Source organism: Alexandromys fortis, unplaced genomic scaffold, assembly GCF_014885135.2.
Source record: "Alexandromys fortis isolate MF-2015 unplaced genomic scaffold, M_Fortis_MF-2015_v1.1 scaffold_42, whole genome shotgun sequence".
Lineage (NCBI taxonomy): Eukaryota > Metazoa > Chordata > Mammalia > Rodentia > Cricetidae > Alexandromys > Alexandromys fortis.
The window spans coordinates 3,866,709-3,884,798 of record NW_026067934.1 but is presented as its reverse complement, the minus strand read 5'-3'; the positions used below and the strand labels follow the sequence as shown (position 1 = coordinate 3,884,798).

Here is an 18,090-nt window from a genome sequence, read left to right as displayed (position 1 = left end):
CATCAGTACTCTCATCGATGACGAATGTTGATTCCCTCCGCATATTACACTTGAGATTTCACTATGTTCTCCTGAAAGCTTAGTGTTTCTTTCCCTTTTACAGCCTCAAGCTCTGTAGCAAGCTGCATATTCAATGCCCATAAATGCAGCCTACCTGACACTGTTTGTATGGAGAAAGCCATTGGGCCTCTCTGGAGGCCAAGACAGAATGCAAACTGCTCGTGGGAGCTGGAAGAGCATAATAGTCTGCCTACTTCCTGAAGAACAGGCTTACGAGCAGTTTGTATAGACTAAAACACCAGTAATCTTCTAAGCCAATCTCCCTCCCCACCCTTGAAACAAGAGCTTTGGAGACCTTGCTTCATACCTAGCAAGTTTATTTGGTCTTGTTTCAAATCTCTATGGACTCATATTGTACATGTGCAAAATTAAATATCCCAGACTTTTAAAAAACTTACAGAAAAATATATTAGCAGCCTTGGTATTTATTTTCGGTGCTGAAAATAGATTTATATTTGAGTTTCTCTGTAGGGTTCCAAACACACAAATACCAGTGGCTAGAGGTTTGATTCGCTGCACGAATAGTTATTACACTTAAAAGATTGGTGTGAGTTTTAAGGAAAGGTGACCTGCTCTGATGATATTCAAAAATCTTAGTTCTCTCTTCACCAGACCTCACACAAATAAAAACTACACCCCATTGCTGACACCTATGATAACCCTAAAGCTCCTAAAAAGGTAAATTACTTTGTAAGTAAACTAGTCTATATATTGTTTGTAACAATTTCTGTATTTCAAGAAATACAAAAATTGCATCCTTTCTTTGCAACTTATAGAGGAAAATAATATTCTAATTAATACATGATTTTCCTTCAGGGTTGGAAAATGACTCTTAGAATGGCAGAGACCCTGATGATATTACTAAAATTTGCTTGCCATCATGGTTTTTGAGTAAAGGAGCCCTGGATGGGTAGGTATACCCAAACCTAACTTATAACAAAATCACATGTAAAATGATGATTGTTGTGGTACCTCTATCCCAAGTATGAAATGGGAAGCAAGGTTCCACCAAGAGTTTGTTTCTCTCTCATGCTAATGCCTCCATATGATGATATTCCTGCTTCTCTTTCTAACTGAGCAGAAAACAGATGTCCAAATGACTTGTTTAAGAATGTTTTATTACAGTCAGGATTAGGGTGAATTATTGGTAGTGTTCATAGAAAGTTACTCTGACCGGCTCCTTGGCCACATGCTAGTGGTTTGCAATCACCAAGAGGTTTGGAAGTGGGAAAACACTCTGTCTTCCAGTCTTTTACTTGCACAAACCCAGAAGGTTTCAGTTCGGTCTCTGATTTGATGCAGATTCTTGAGACACGAGCAGATTGTATCTGTTGATCTTTGTGCCAGGAAAAGACTAACACCATAATGCTTAAACAAATCCTGGTAGAATTAGGCAAATCCTTTGAAAGAAAATGGTCAGAAACACGCAGAGCTCATCAAACTGTAACGTCTTCTCTACATTCGGATAATTGCATGAGAAGATTTCATGAGATTTGAAACAAGCCTTTTCAAATTCTAGATTCCAGGCTGGCATAATTCCTCAAGACACAAAGCAGAGAAATCCTTCAACTTCAATAGAATGTATCCAATTTCTACTCTTTTATAATTTTCATTATAGCTGTACTGGATCTTTGTTAAAAACCTATTTACAGTAGCCTGTTACCAGTTCTACATATTTCTGTGACACTCAAAATAAATTTGCAAGACAGTTATCTTATTTTAGCTTTAGAACAGTTATCAGGTGTGGTTTGTTGGTTTTTTTTTCCCAGACATAAGCAATTAAAGGGTTGGAAAATAGCTTCTGGAAACCTCCAAAGAATTGATCTCTTGGGAGCAAATCTTGCAATACCAAACACCCTCGGCCTCCCTTGGGCATCTGTGCTGACAAGTTGCTGGTTAAGCAAGCCAACCAGAAGATACGTACACAAAGCTTTACAGTTAATAACCCTGCTTACCACAAAGATGGTTCCTGTTAAGGACCTGGCAGAAATTTTTATTAAATTTATATTGCCACATGGCTACCTTCAGAACATCTTTGAAGTTGGAACTCTATTCACTTGTATTTGGAACCTGCATAGTTATCTGTGTTTTGTGTTTTCCTCAATCTCACCTGCTTTTCACACTTTAGAATCCCATGGGATTTGTATCCTGAAGGCAAACAATATGTGGGAAATAAAGAGCAGAGAGCAGGGTCCTTCTTATCTGCTTTCTGCCTAACAAATCAAAGCATACAGATCTGGGGTTATTAGCGAAGGTTTGGGGGATAAAGAAATAAAATAAAAACTGACGTGTCAAATGGAACTCCCTGCTGCTCAGTACCATGTGCTGCCATAAAAAGTTACATCTGTTCTGCTATTAAATATGTTAGTGAATACGATACATGAGCCAGCAATGGCACTTCAAGATTCTCAGCAACCATCAAAGTCTACAGTGAACATCTTATATTACACAGAAAGTCTACTTACACATTTTAACTTTTACTTTTCATTCTCAAACCCACAACTATAATACCTTGATGACAATTTTTAAGGTAAAAAAAAACCTACAGTTTTAGTTATGCTTCATGTGTTTAAATTTTATTCACAAATCACTAAAAAAACAATTATAAAACTACTGAAAATGCTCTTAAAGATTCTTACAAGCGGACTGAAAGAAACTGGAAAACTGACGGAGCATGGTATATCTTTTAGCCTGTCTTACTTCCTTTTAATTTTATAAGAAATGTTGAAAATTGAACGATTGACCCTCTGTATGTAATCTACTCTTTGCAAGCAAGAGCTTTGTTGTTCAAATGGGTGACCAAGAGATGGCCATCCATCGCTTTCTAGATGTTTCGCAGTAGAATACATCTGTTATTGCTCTGTCCCTTATATTATTAACCACAATAATGCCGAGACTATAGATTATTTACGAATTTGCGTGTCATCCTTGCGCAGGGGCCATGCTAATCTTCTCTGTATCGTTCCAATTTTAGTATATGTGCTGCCGAAGCGAGCACGACTATAGATTATTTAGAAGCTTGTCCCACTCCACTGATGATGTGCATCCTGAAGGCACAACAAGGAAATAGGAAGTGACTAACTGTAAAATTAAGAACTATAGAATGCGAGAAAGGTGAAGAACAGAGAGGTGTGTACCAAAACAGCCCTGGTTCTCACTGGGACACTAATCTCTTGCTGGTCTCCTTTTCCCAGTACTGAAAAGAACCACAAGGTTGATAGAATTGCTACCTAATAAGACCATTGCTGCTCTTGGAATATGGCCAGGAAGGGAGAAACGTGTGTGACCATAGTTAAAAGGGGGTTGGTATCATTTCTACAAGGCTGAAAGTAGAGACAATCTCAAATCAAATATTCCACAAACTAACACATTATTTATAGATCAATATTTAAGAAATAATGATGCCAAATTGCATTAAAAAGAAAACACATGTGGCTAAGGAGCTGGTTGAGGAGGTGAAGGACATGTTTCACGAGCAAGAGGACCAGATTTTGATTCCTGAATTCATGTAAAAGGATAAAACTATAAAAGTTGATGTGTTGATCCCATTTGCAGTATTAAATTATTTGATATAATAATATTCTAAAACAGTATATACATCCATCATTAGAAAAATGGTTCAATAAATAGTTTTGCTTAGAAAAACAATAGGACATTATGAGGAAAATAGATTGTGTTATCTAAAATGTAAATAGTATCCAAAATATAGCAAAGAAAAACAATGATATTATAAAATAGTATGAGATAAAACATAAAAGTTTATCTTTCTCATCAATGTTCACGTGTGTGCATATATAAAGCTAATTGTGCATGCGTAGAAAAGAAACAGATGCATACCATGTAAGAGTCGAATTCACACAGCACAGTAAAGGCAGTACATTCTATGCAGCTTTTAACTTCTATTCTCATCACTGGTGTATTATCTAAATTTCAATGAGCATTTTATGATCTAGAAATAATATTTATTAATGTATGAGTTGTTCTGAAAAGCAAATAGAGTCTCTCATCCATAAGGTAACAAATAAAATTCAATTCTTTCTGAACAGCCTGCTGTAAAATATTATTGGCCTTACAGACCCAGATCTGTGCTTCACTACTCTACTGAATCCAGTTTATGTCTAGAGAGTTTGAAAAATGCAACAACAAAAATGTCAGCAAATAAAAGGAGCACTTAAATAATGGAAATATAGTCTATGGATAATGAAAGAAATTCACCCAAAACTAGGAAATTGCGCAACCATTGATTATTTTCTCGCATAATGATGAATAGCATGCACATAGCAATTTCAAATAACAAGTATGTCCCCTGTCACTTCATTTAGCCAACATTATCTGCGATGGACAATTACATAATCTGTCTGACTTAGGCTCCAAGAAGAGGCCGAGGATGTATGCTCTTTTCCTTTCCACAATGTGGAAATGTCTTTCCAATGCCTGTAGTTAAAAAGAGCAAATGAACTCAGTTCCGAAACCCATGCAGTAGCTGTCTGACCTCAGTCCATTTTTCCACTGAAATTTCAACCCCATTTCTCAACTGATGCCCTGTGGCATTGGAACCCCCAAGGCCTGCATTCCTTGCTAATTAACAATAATGAGAAGGATGGCATATCTTTTTCTTTGTATACCTCTGTCAGAAAAACGTCCAATCAGCAAGAACCATGACATAACATATCCCCACTTCCCCTTTCCCTTCTCATTTACATGCTTAAATACACTCAGGTTCTATCCAGTCTCAAATATAAAATGGTTTGTTTTAAAGGTCAATCATTTCATGCATCCAGCAGTATTAGAGCCTGGAGAAAGACTGAAAGTTGAGACTACAGGCATAATGATCAGAACCATGTAGGCAATTTTTATATTCATTTTCACATAAAGCAATGTAATTTAGGCCAATATGTAAGCTTCACTTAAAAATTAGCAGACAGCTAGAATTCTGTTCAATAAGTGGATTTGGCTTCTAACTATGACATACGGTGTCATATTCTTTGTATTGTAGTGCGGTTATGTTAAAAGACTCAGAATTTCCATCTCCACCACGATGAAGGAATCTCTTGACATAACACACCATAAACCCAGTCTCTTAATTGGTATTTAAGTTATAGGATGACTGGGGAAAGAGGCTGAGATAGTCTCAGATTTTCTCTTGTACTAAAGGAAAATGAGTTTTTAAGTCATATAGAATTGATTCAAATCTAGGGAATTATTTATTAGTTTTGCAATACTGGGCAATTTATTTTAAAATGCAATCACATGTCTGTAAAATTGAGATAATAGTTCTTCCTTTGGTGGATTACTGATAATATTAAGTGAAATATAATTTTTATAAAAATGATTAAATCGATAAACACTATATATACATGCTAATAGTATTGCTTAGTTATTATTCTTAATAAGAAAATGAATCAGGTAAGCATGATTTCAGAAGGGGACTTTAGCTTTACTTAGAGTAAATACCTTCAAGCACTTAATATACCTAAATTTAAAACTATAATACACAACAATCTGAGAATTGAGTTCACATTAATTATTTAACCCAACATTGGAGGTTTACAAAAGTAGAGAAAAATACAGGAGTAGTGTTTGATGATACATGGTTGAATTCCTACACTTAGCTAAGAGGTAGAACACTTGCCTAGCATGGCTCTGATCACAAACATCGGGCAGGGGCACAGTGCCATGTGGCTAATGAGTAATGTTATAACAGATTTGGAGCACTCAGGGCTTCGGTGGGTTGGAACTGAAGAGTCCCAGCTGAGCAGTACTTACTTGTAGCATTCTCCTTTGGGAGTCTGCCTCATACTGTGCTCAAAGGAGAGCAATATGGAGTGAGACTTACTTGTACTACAATGGAAAACTACCAGTCGGAGATCAGAGGAGAACGGCAGCCATAGGGAAGGAACAAAGGAGCTTACCCATGTTCTGTCACTAATGGTGCCTTCCTTCCTTTATCAGTAACTGTATTATATACTAAGCATGATGTTAGCATATACAAGTGTATAGCTGTTTATTATATGTATATATATAAATATATTACATATGTTCACAATTTAAGGAGTTAGGAGTACATATAAAATAGTACAATAAGCTATATAGAATTAGATTGTATATAGGAAAAAGATTAAAAACAGTTGTCTCTATAACAAGAACAATACAGTTAGTTTTGTTATAGGGGACAAAGTAAGGCTTTACAAATATATATGTATAAATATATGTTTTGTAAAAATCTAAAATTGAAAAACATGTTGGGAGAGCAGACACGGAAAAGAGGGAAGAGGAATTGACACGAACAAAGACACCTTAGAATTACGATTTTAACTGTCACTAATGCTACAAATATATAACTGTGTTCTTCTGGCTTTTTTTAAATGAGACATATCCTATAGAAATCACACCAATGGCTACAGGATATGAAGAAAGTGGGTGAGATAACTTTTTGTTCCCATTCACTAGACACAAATCCTGTGTTGCAGAAGTCTGGAATACTCAGGAGACTCTATGCTCTGCTGCACTAAAACAGGGTTGCTTGACTTCATACAAATACCTTGAAGAGACCAAAGACAGATTTGCTGTGGTTGGCCTCACTGGGATGGATGAGCTTTGGCACTTTCATCTGGGTCATGGCAGACATATGCTTCATGGGAGCTGGATTAACTCAGGTACATAGGTGCCGGGCTAGGTAAATTTGACCCTGACTTTGTAGCTTTGTGATTGGAAGATGCATTTCTCAGTAACTAAATAAGGGTTGTAGTTTATTTTCTTTGGTGGAAGAGTTTCAAAGGGTATTTTATGGGTTTAGAATACTTATGAAATCATCAATAATTTTATGATGTCACATATTGAAAGACAATTTTATGGTTTCGAAAACCATTATGTTGTGGTTGGTTCTGCACCAGGTTCTGCAGACCACATACCTACATACTGTGCCTGATATGCCAGGACAATGGACAATTCTAAGATACTGTTTGCCAGAAGTCATGCTTCATTTGATTCTGTACATTCAGTGTACCAGAAGGTGCTTGGCACATAAGCACTTAAAAAATGGGACAAAGGTCATGTGAATTAGGATGGGATGAGGCAGATAAGTCCTGATTATACCTTCATTGGACCTGCTAAGTAGTTTGGATTTATTATTATTTGTAATAAAGGCCAATGGTTCTTTTTATAAGCAGGTTAAGAAATAATTCTAAAATCATTTTTTTTTGCCTGAAAATAAAGACCTATTTAGGAGACAATACTTGTGACCTCTGGAGTACCAAGTACTTGGAGTTAAAGTTGGCAGAACTAAGTTGGTAGAACTTCTAGAATCCTAAACTGCTTCCATTGCTATTGGTTGATTATTTACCACGTTCAAGGCTCAGCCTGAGTTCTGTCAAGGGGCTGCTTATTTCTTATGGAAACTCCTTCAGTCAATGGCCTTTAAGATACTGCCCTGCAATGGGGTTGAAGACTTTATAGTCATAGGTACTGTCCTCTTGTGACTTAGCCAAGCCATTTTTAATATAAGACTTATACTTTTTGGGATAGTATAACTATTGAAACATTTAGCATATGTTTTTGTTTGATGTTGTTCGTGTTGGTTATATTTCTAATTTTTACTTATGTGTTTGCCTCTTCTTTTCACTGTACTATACTTGATATTTGCTCTTATTGTATATAGTTTTGTATTAGCCTTAGAAATCTTTTATTTAAACAAAAGAGGAAGGTGCGGTGGGAACTTCTTCTCCCAATGGTCTTTAAGATGCCAGCCCACTTTGGGAGTGGTCTCATGTACTATAAAGGCAGATGAAAAGTGTGGGTGGCCTTCTTAGCTGCTGGATTCAATTCCAGTTCCCAGTGCACAGAGAGGACTGCAGATCGCTACCCTTACTGTGAGTTTATCCCCAAATAAATAAACCTTTGTTATACTCCATTCCAGGCTATTGTGGAACTCTTTAGTACAACAACACTTATTACTGCTCAACACCATTCTGTTCAACATGAATAAAAGAATCAAACATCAAAGTGTAAAAATGCATGCCAGGCCTGGTAGTGCAGACCTGTAATCCCAGCTAAGAGGAGTCTGAGGCAGGAAGATGCCAAGCTCAAGGCTTGCGTGGCCAACTTAGTAAAACCCAGTGGTAGGGTCTAGCATATGCCATGCCCTTGGTTCAATCACCAGTACTGACCATGGTAGAAGGGAAAAAAGAACCAAGCAACTTGAACTAATTCCCAAACTGTCCCGGCCCAGAAAATTTCCAAAGAAACTGTGAGGACTACAAAAGAGTAGAAAGGATGTGTTTGTTGGTGTTCTTTCCAGGGATTAATTTTTGCTTTATCTTAGAAAATAAATCCCCAAATGTCTTAGTGTATAATTTTGATAAATAAACAATCATTTTTTTCTCATTAAGTAAGCATTGTCAAACAATGTCATATACAATCATGGCCTCTCTGGTCGGCTTTGTTGCCAGGTGCAGTTGAAATGCAGCCCTGCAGCGGGAGGACAGATTAGTGGGAGTTTGGGCAGAATTCCAGATAGCGTGACTATACGGGTACCACTGTCTCACTGATTTCTATCATAAACTAAGAGCCTTTCACTGCTATGAGGGGATAATATTAGTCAGGTATGTTTTAACAGCAAATATGATAGCCAATGATATAGAACGTCCAAAACGTGAATAAGACACTAAGGTTCTCAGTGTACTTTGAAGGAAGTGAAACTCTGTAAAGGCTATTGCAAGAGTTCCGAAGAGGTAATCAAACTGCAGCAGTGTACGAGACACAGAGAGCTACATTCTAAACTGACAACTTCCAGCCCAGTACTCATCCGAGACATGGCTAATGGCACTGAGGATCTAACTTCAAACCGTATCTAATTTAAACTTATTTACACATAAATTTTTAATTACTATAATATTCAACTATGAAGAATTTTAAGTATGCTTAGAATAAACAAGTCAGAGTACCTATGACTGTAAATTTTATAAAATTATTTGTGATAAAAAAAACTTAGAGTCTGAACTGAGAGGTGTAAGTAAAAATTTATATTAGATGAGATTTAAAATTATAACTTATAAATGAGTTAAGAGATACCAAAGTTAATTTAATTATTAAAATCAATTTTATATTTACTCTTACTTCTGTAATGTTACCACTAAAAAATGTGAAGTTCCACACATAGCTTACATTTATTTCAATTGGATAGTGCTAACTGAGAGATATTTGAGGGGGTCAGTAAGAACCTGATTGGTTATAAGTACAAGCACACTGCAAATACAGCAAGGTTTCTATCAATGATAAAATGCTGGGCATTCAGCTGGAAGATGGTGAGACTGATCTCTAGTGAGCTATGTCTGAGATGCCTCTGACACATCCACGTGGAGATGGGTAAGCAGATAGAAACAGCAACATGGGATGAGAGGAGGAGAGAGAAAAGTCAGGACTATGGACGTGTTCACAAGTGAGCAGTAAGTATGTGATAACTAAAGCTCAAGAGAGAGTGTTCGAGAATGCTTAGATCTGTCTTCAGAGCCTAATCATTTGTACTTGGCTACATTTTATTTCCTTTACCAAAGAATATTTTTGTTTATCAATTTTATATTTCTGTTTTTGATTGGGCAGGAAGGTTTAATGAAATAGGTACAGGGCGGAAATTATATTTCTTGATAGGAAGAACGCACCTTTAAGGTGTCTCCATAGAAACCTAGTTGTATTATGTTCTCCTAAAGCAACAGAAATTCCCTCATCAGACTGGGCTAATCTGACAGGAAGAATGGGCAGCTTCTTCAGCTGGTTTTCAGGAGGGCAAAATCCTTGGTGTTTTTGATAGCAAATCCTCAGTTCTGATAGATTGATTCTCATAGAAAGTTTCTAAGATGTCATAAGTTACATATCATGACCCTAACGTGCATGTTTCCAGTAAAATAATCTTTTATGGATCATAAAAACTGTATCTAATTCTCCTTGCCAGCTTATAAGTTGACTTATTGGTGCCTGTTGTTAACAGAAGCACTCCTTGGTTATTTCCTTTGCTGAAATAAACCGTTCAGGCCAGGTGGTGGTGGGACATGCTTTCAATCCCAGCACTCAGGAGGCAGAGGCAGGTGGATCTCAGTGAGTTTCAGGCCAGCTTGGTTTACAGGGTAAAATAAACTGTTTATATTTGGCATGGCCCAGTGTCAGTATCAGTAAGATTCGGATGCATAGCATAGCCATCCTCTTGTTGTCTATTCTTTGGCAGACCTGTTTGCTATGCTGTTTGCATTTTTAAAAATATGACTACTGTGCATTTCGCTTTTGGGTTTCCATGCTTTTTGTGCAACAAAGGGCATTTTCCTATCAGTGTGAAAATGACCTCTTATTCACTATGCATCCCTCAAAATAGTTATTAAGCCCCAAGCAGTGACTTCATTTCTTTTCTATCAATCTATATTGTGTTTGCACAGCTTGCATCCTTAATAACCTATTTGCATATATTTTAATAGTGGCTCATAATTTCTCTCTGGAAAACACAGACAGGATTACAAGAATGAACATACCACACATCGCACGGGCATTTTTAACTATTACTTTTCATGGTAACTGTATAGTAACCAAAGTGTTTTAAGTTGTTAAATGGAGAAAACTATTATATAAAATAACCAGTCATCTACAACAGAAATTGCATTTTAGGTGGCCCATTATGCTATCTTAAATTAGCCTAGAGAAAAGTTTCTAGGGGGTAGAGTTCTTTTGTAATTTAATTACAGAAGAAAGGAAGGAGTTTTCAGTGGTTAAAAGAATCTAACAAGATAATCTTGGGTTGGAAACTGGGCACAAGAAAACAGTTAAGCAATTTACCACTGCTAAATCCCAGAACATTTGAAGGCAACTCATAAAGCAGCTGGAGACTCGCTACAAAGCCACACATAGGGAAGAAAAGCAATCACAGCAAAGGGCAGTCTGTGGACCAAATTCTCTCTGATAGGTAATATCCTGGGCTTCTTACCCCACTTTTCCAACGATATCATAACATTTCCAATTAGACAAGGGGGTGAGAATATTGCAGGGGCAACTGTGGAAACCCTGAGCATAGGAACAGAAGCCTTGGTGAGTAAGATTCACCTACTAAACAATAATAGGAAGAAAGAATTTGGAGATCATTAAAACCAGTACAGGAAAAGCAATTTTTAAAAATGGGTTAGTGCATTTCATTGGACTAGAGGAACAGGAAGGGAGATGTGGTAGATGGACTCAGAAAGGGAAAGCAGAGGAGAGAACTTGCCTTCTCTGATAGGTGGGAGTCATCTGTACATTTATATTTCTTTCTTTTTGATAGAGGACTGACAAAAAAAGAGGCAAATTTAGGAACTAATGATATCAAAGAATTAATTTAACCAACTAACCAACCTGAACAGACTGGAAAGTATTCAGAGTGGAGATAGGGGAACAACTGAGAAGTGGTGGTGCCCTACAAACGTCTAAGTGATAAACACGGCCTGAGGAAGTACTGGTAGAATTCACTTCCTTCCATCTCATTCTTTAAACTTTACAACAGAATTTCAGAAGAGAGAAAATGCTAGAGACTAATTTAAAAGACTAGCTCAAGAAAGGGAACTACTGGTTGCTCAGAAAAACAAGAAACTGCATTAATTTCTGTAAACCAAACATGCAAGTTGTAAGAATCAAAAGGACACAAGCTTGTGTCAACTCCTAATCAAAAAAGTAAAAGAGGTTAAAAAATAGTCAACAAAGCCAGAAAGTTATGAATATAGGGGTGTTACAGGTCTGCAAGATAACTAAGGGCATGTGGTGCTTTGAATGAGAATGGTCCTCTATAGGCTCCTATATTTAATGTCTGATCCCCAATTGTGCAATTATTTAGGAAGGATTACGAGAAGCTGTGTCCCAGTCAATGATAAAGTGGTGATTATGCTCTCTCTCTCTCTCTCTCTCTCTCTCTCTCTCTCTCTCTCTCTCTCTCTCTCTCTCTCTCTCTCCTCTCTTCTGTTTGACCCTCTCTCTGTTTCATGGTGAGTGTCTCAACATGTAAACTCTTAGTTACTATTCCAGCATCATGTCTACCTGCATGTTGCTATACTACATGCCATGATGGTCATGAACCCACCCTCTGAAACTGTAAGCAAGCTCCCAATAACATCTTTCTTTCTATAAGTAGCGAAGACCACTCTGTGTCTTCATAGCACTAGAATGATGACTAAAATAGCAACCAAAAGTGTTTACTTCCAAGCTCAAGGGCCTGAATTCCATCTCTTGGACCCAAATAAACACAAGAGTCAACAGTGAGGGGCAAGTTGCCCTCTGATCTCCACATGTTTGCTATACACTCACACATACACATACACACACGCACACACACACACACCAAGCAATAAAAACAAACCTTAAACACAAAAACAACAAACCAAAAAAAAAAAAAATAGAAAGAAAAAAAAGAAAAGAAAAGAAAAGAAAAGGAAGGAGGAAAAAACGTTCCCCTTGCGCTAACATTTTTCCATAACCTCACATTTGACAGGGACATGTGTGGTAAGACTGGGCCACTAACAAACAAACAAATGTCTTGCTTTACTTTTTAAATTTAGTTTGATACTCCCGAAAAGAAAGAAAAGAGAGGGCATTGCACCCATTAGCTTGGCTCTTCCTCAACACAATCTGGCACTAGCAATCCTCATAGCCAATAGAAATTTGGGCACCAGTTCACATATCTTCCCCAGAGATAATTGTGTCCTTCATACCTCAGCAGCTTGGATGGCAAGACATTTTCAACACATGGTGAAAAGCCATTATTTCAGTCTTTTAAAATTATAGTTAAATTGGCTACATGTGTTCTAATTAATTTCTACAAGAACCAAGAAAACAAAACCATGTGAAATATCTACTGATTTTGACTTCAAGGGTTGAATTTAAATATTATGCAGCAACATGAAACTCTTACAAGTAAGTGCATCTTTTGGCTAAAAAGAACATTTCAGATAGAGCATAATTTCAATTCAGAAAAAGTTTGTGGGGGAATAATTGTGTTTTATCTTGTTTATATTAGTATTCATCCATATATAATTATTGACCTATAAAAGATGTTTTTGGATTTAGTGTCAGAACAGCAGCATCCTGTAGTCATGTAACATGGATACAGACAGAGAAAGATGAAAAAGGTCAGGCATGAATCAATATTGACAAGTTATTTTGAGACTTTTAATATTTACTATAAATACAATGTTCTGAGTGCATACTAAAATGCTAATCAAAGGTATATTTGTAAATCAAAATCAATTAAGAGGTTGACTTCAAACTGCAGCTCCACCCCAGCAAAGTACAAAGCAGAACTACATAAGGCAAACGTGTACAAGAGTTCACTAATGGAGTCCACAGCGCACTTTCATGCTCCCAAGATGAAAGTGTTTCAAGGATTGCTGCTCGCTCATCCTCTCTTCCACCTTCCCTGGTTAGACTAAGGCACCTTTAATACCCACGGAAGGGATGAACCTTCATTTACATTGGCTTTCTCCCATAAAAAGGGAGGCCTCCAGTTAAGGCCTATAAAGTGATACCTTTAAGAGATTTTTCTGAAAGTGGTAATACTGACAATATTATATGCAAGCTCTGATAAAATTTGGAATTCACAAAAATCAATCTTATTTGAGTGGTTTTGCTCATTGTTCTTAAGAAAATATTTTAACAGACCAAAAGCCTTCAACATTACCAATCTGAATGTTTATAATGTAACACTTTGCAAATCACTTTATATTGTTTTGTCTTAAAAACACAATGATTTGTCCACTGCTTGTATGTGTAGTATCTAAGTAATGTCAACTTATTCATATCCACAAAGCCTAATGTAAAACTGGGACATACTAGATGTTCAATAAACACTATGGGACAGGCTTCAAAAGTGATAGCAAGCCTTGTTTCCATAAAGCTTTATTTTATTAATTATCATCATTATTATAAAGTCATATCCCATGAAATCATAAAGTTTATCTGAAAGTCACAAAAATATGAAATAACTAGAGAAGCATTCATGATAAAATATGTGATAAAAAAGTGATTCACCCAACAAAAGTTTCACCACATGCATTCTTAAAACAACCAAGGATTCTTCATCAAATATTTATAAATTAGCATCAATTAAAATACAGTCCACTTTAAAATAATTATTGTAAATTATTATGCTTTTTCTATGTTTTTAATAAGAGACTAGATGACATCTTCACAGCTAGATGGACAGTACATTCCATCTATAAAGGACTTTTTGACAAGTGAAAAGTTAAAGATTTACTCTTACTCTATGAGTCAGTATTTTCAATATTTAATTAACTTATTTGTTCTTTAATGGTTCTTTACTCCTATCTTCACTAATCCTCTAACTTCTCATAAATCTTTAGAATCAATAATCCACCTGACTTTGAACTCACATTGATGGTGTTTATATTAATATAACAGAAATCAGTCTATCAAAATTGGGACACCTGATTCAAAGTGAACTTTTCCCAAGTAGTTGTATTTTTTAAGTTCACAGTTAATCAAAATTTAAATGTGATTACATTTTCCAGTGAAATCAAACTTGATCACTCTGAAATATGGGAAGATAAGTCATGCCAAATATTCAATTTTTCAATGAAATTATATGCCAATCAAACTTTTAGAGCTAGCTAATTGAAACTATTATACATTTTTTAGCAAGAATGGAGCATCTTTTAATGATGCAATCAATGTTCGTGTTTATTGCCTCTATCAATTAAAGACAGAACAAGATTTTTAGATGAGATCCATACATAGTTTATATGCTGCTGACTTGGAAAGTTCACATAAAACTTCTTGACAGAATAATGGGTAACCAAACTTTCTACATCTTATGTAGATACATGTCACCTGTTATACATGTCAGCTTAAAATTTTTCATAAACAAAACCACAGTATAGTAATATTATAAAATTTTACACCTTGCTTTACTTTTAACTTTCTGACCCCCCCATCAAAAAAAATTATTTTGCAAAATCGAGATGAACTCAACAATTGTCCTAATAATCAGATAAAACAACTCTTGAATATTCTCAAACTTAATAATTAATATTAAGCATAGTTGCCAAGCATGCTGGCTATAATCCCAGTTATGAGTAGGCAGAGGTATTAGATCAATTGAAGGGCAATCTGTCTCGAAAGCCAGGCCACCTCCCGTGCTTCACACATCCAGTGAAAAGGAAAGCCTCGCAGATGTCTCCTTGCAAATTTATTCTATTTGGTTTTCCCCTTCTCTTGCTTTTCTACCTTCTTGATTTCCATTTTTACCCTTACGTTTTTTTTTTTTCTATTCTTTTCTGAGTACAGTTGTAAGAAGTAATTAGAGGTATAGTTCACTATTAAAACCAGCAAAATAAGAAGAACAAACTAAAACCCAACTTTGAGATCATTTAACTGCATGGGACTCATTTCCAGAGGAATGACATTGAGCTCTAGCGGCTGGGCTTGCTGAGAAGACAATGAACAAGATGGAGGGAGAGGGCTTTTGTTGTTGTTGTTGTTGTTGGATTGAACTAAGACTTGGCCCTGGCTTTAGACAGTAGTCAGCATGCCTGAAAGGACAGTAGTGGTGTTAGACCCTAAATTAACCTGTAACCCCCACCAGCCCAGGGACCAGGAAACTTCCTAGGATTCTGGAAGTTGTAGTTCTTTAAAGATAACACCTGCCCAAGGGCCAGATAACTTTCTGGGATCCTGGGAGTTGTAGTTCTTGGAAAACAACAAGGAAGACTTATGGGAAGGTAGGATCACCTACAGGTTTTGTTCTTACCCCTGCCAATACCTGCCTTGAGGCCACTCAGCAGGAAAGTTTCCAGGTGGTGGTTCTGACCAAATTCGATTTTGGCCAGTATTTAATATTTTAATAGAAGCTTACTTTAATTTGGTCAGAATGGTGAAATTGGTTTTTCTTTGGTGAATTTCGGGATTTACAGTGGAAACTGAGAACAATAATATCCATTCTTTAATTAAGGCCAGACTCTGTAGGCAAGGGAAGTTTAAAGATTTCTAATCCTACACACACACACACACACACACACACACACACACACACACACACAAACACACACAGTAGAGATAAGCATTGAATCTAAAATAAATGACTTAGCAAGGCCTAAAGGGGAGATCTGGTAGAAAAGAAAAGCAAAGAAGCCCATGGGAAGCAGGACACATACTGGGGCAGACATGGAAAATATCATGGTTTTACTTTTAAGAAAGCTTAAGCTTACAGTTGGTCAGAACTGGAAAAAATGGTCAACACCGTAGACCAATCCAATTTTCCAAAAAACAAACAGTGGTAGTTTGAGTAATTCAATAACAGCCCCTACCACTTCTGGGTGATCATTGCAGTACCTTTCTCGGGATGAAAGCGTAATTGGCTACAGATCAATAAGTAATTTCTCTTAGAAGGACAAAGGTCTTGTTTTTCTTCTTTTTAATTTATATATATTTTTGAGTTGGAACAGCTCTTAAATCAGAGCTGAGAAAATATATTTTGAAAGTTGACATTACTTAAAGCAGCAAGATTCCTGACTGCCCTGAGAAGTTTATCTCAACTGATCATTTATTTATGATGCTATAAAAATCAAAAATGCTTTCCATTTTGATTGTTAGGTATTTGCTGAAAGGCAACTGAAATTACTTTCAGAGGGTGGCCATCTTATGACAAGTGCATTCTGAGTAGAAATTTACAATGGGTCAATAATTGTTATGCTGAGGTGTTATTTTCTATTTACTTTTGCCCCCTAAGCCTCACAGTGAATTCAGCTCTAGTGGTCAAGGTGAAATTTCAGCTGGCTTATTGGAAATGCTGGAAATCTAATATAAGAATTAGATTAAGCAAAAATTAATAAAATCATTCCAAATTAAAACCTTGTCAATCTGTGATGATGTAGCATAGTGATTTGTTATTTTCCTAGCCATCTTAGGACTTATGCCTAAGGCCAACAAAGAAAATGTTGACCTTACTACAGGTCCTTTGAAGATTTTGCACTTGGTAATGGCAGAACATAGACCAGGTAAGCATAAAGAAAATAAGTTACATTTCCATTGTCAAGAGACTGAGATGATCGGCAATACTCAAGTATAAAACAGAAACAGTAGAGAATGAAATGCCTATGAAACTTCATGAAGAGGAGGACTCTAGCTAAATCAAGAATCCCTTCACTTATTTTTTTTATTTATTAAAGATTTCTGTCTCTTCCCCCCAGCCGCCTCCCCTTTCCCTCCCCATCCCCCAATCAAGTCCCCCTCCCTCGTCAGTCCAAAGAGCAATCAGGGTTCCCTGCCCTGTGAGAAGTCCGAGGACCACCCACCTCCATCTAGGTCTAGTAAGGTGAGCATCCAAACTGCCTAGGCTCCCACTAAACCAATAGGTGTAGTAGGATCAAAAACCTATTGCCACTGTTCTTGAGGTCTCAGTAGTCCTCATTGTCCGCTATGTTCAGCAAAATGGATGGAAATAGAAAACACTATCCTGAGTGAGGTAAGCCAGACCCAAAAAGAGGAACATGGGATGTATTCACTCATATTTGGTTTCTAGCCATAAATCCCTTCACTTTTTGTTAGCTGGTTTGTTTTTTAATGTTGCTGGGGATGGACCCCTGGCTCTTGCACATATTATACAAGCCCTGTACTGCTGATGTATGCCTCAGACCTAGAGTTCTGAAGATGCCATCTTTTCCTGTTTGTGTTCTGCAATACAGAAAAATACTAATATCTTTTAGCAGATAAAGCATGTGCATTCTTTAACACAAGTAATACAGAGAACCAAAGAAATGGAGAATTGCAACTGCACTTGGTAATTCCTTAAAAGTAGGACTGCAAAAAAAAAAAAAAAAAGGGTCTGAACCTGAAAGTCTGCTATGGAAACTAAAAAGAAAGCATCTCTTTCATAAGCTATTATTTACCATTTTCTGTGTGCTGGCTAAATTTGTATGTTCAGTTCAGCAGAGCTGAGACGAAAAAAGGAACATTTCTCAGAACTTTCCCGACAGCTATCAAAGCTAGAGCAAAATGCCCCAGAAACAATGATGTTTG

General features: G+C 36.6%; 1 protein-coding gene and 1 non-coding gene across 7 annotated transcripts in view; both read right to left on the bottom strand.

The window, feature by feature from the left end:
* Positions 1–18,090, bottom strand: part of Nrxn1 (neurexin 1) — a 1,063,094-nt gene that overhangs the window by 309,796 nt on the left and 735,208 nt on the right. The gene's annotated exons all lie outside the window — the stretch shown is intronic.
* LOC126504168 (U6 spliceosomal RNA) lies at positions 2,952–3,058 on the bottom strand. The gene has a single exon (XR_007592527.1). It is a non-coding gene; the product is annotated as a U6 spliceosomal RNA (small nuclear RNA).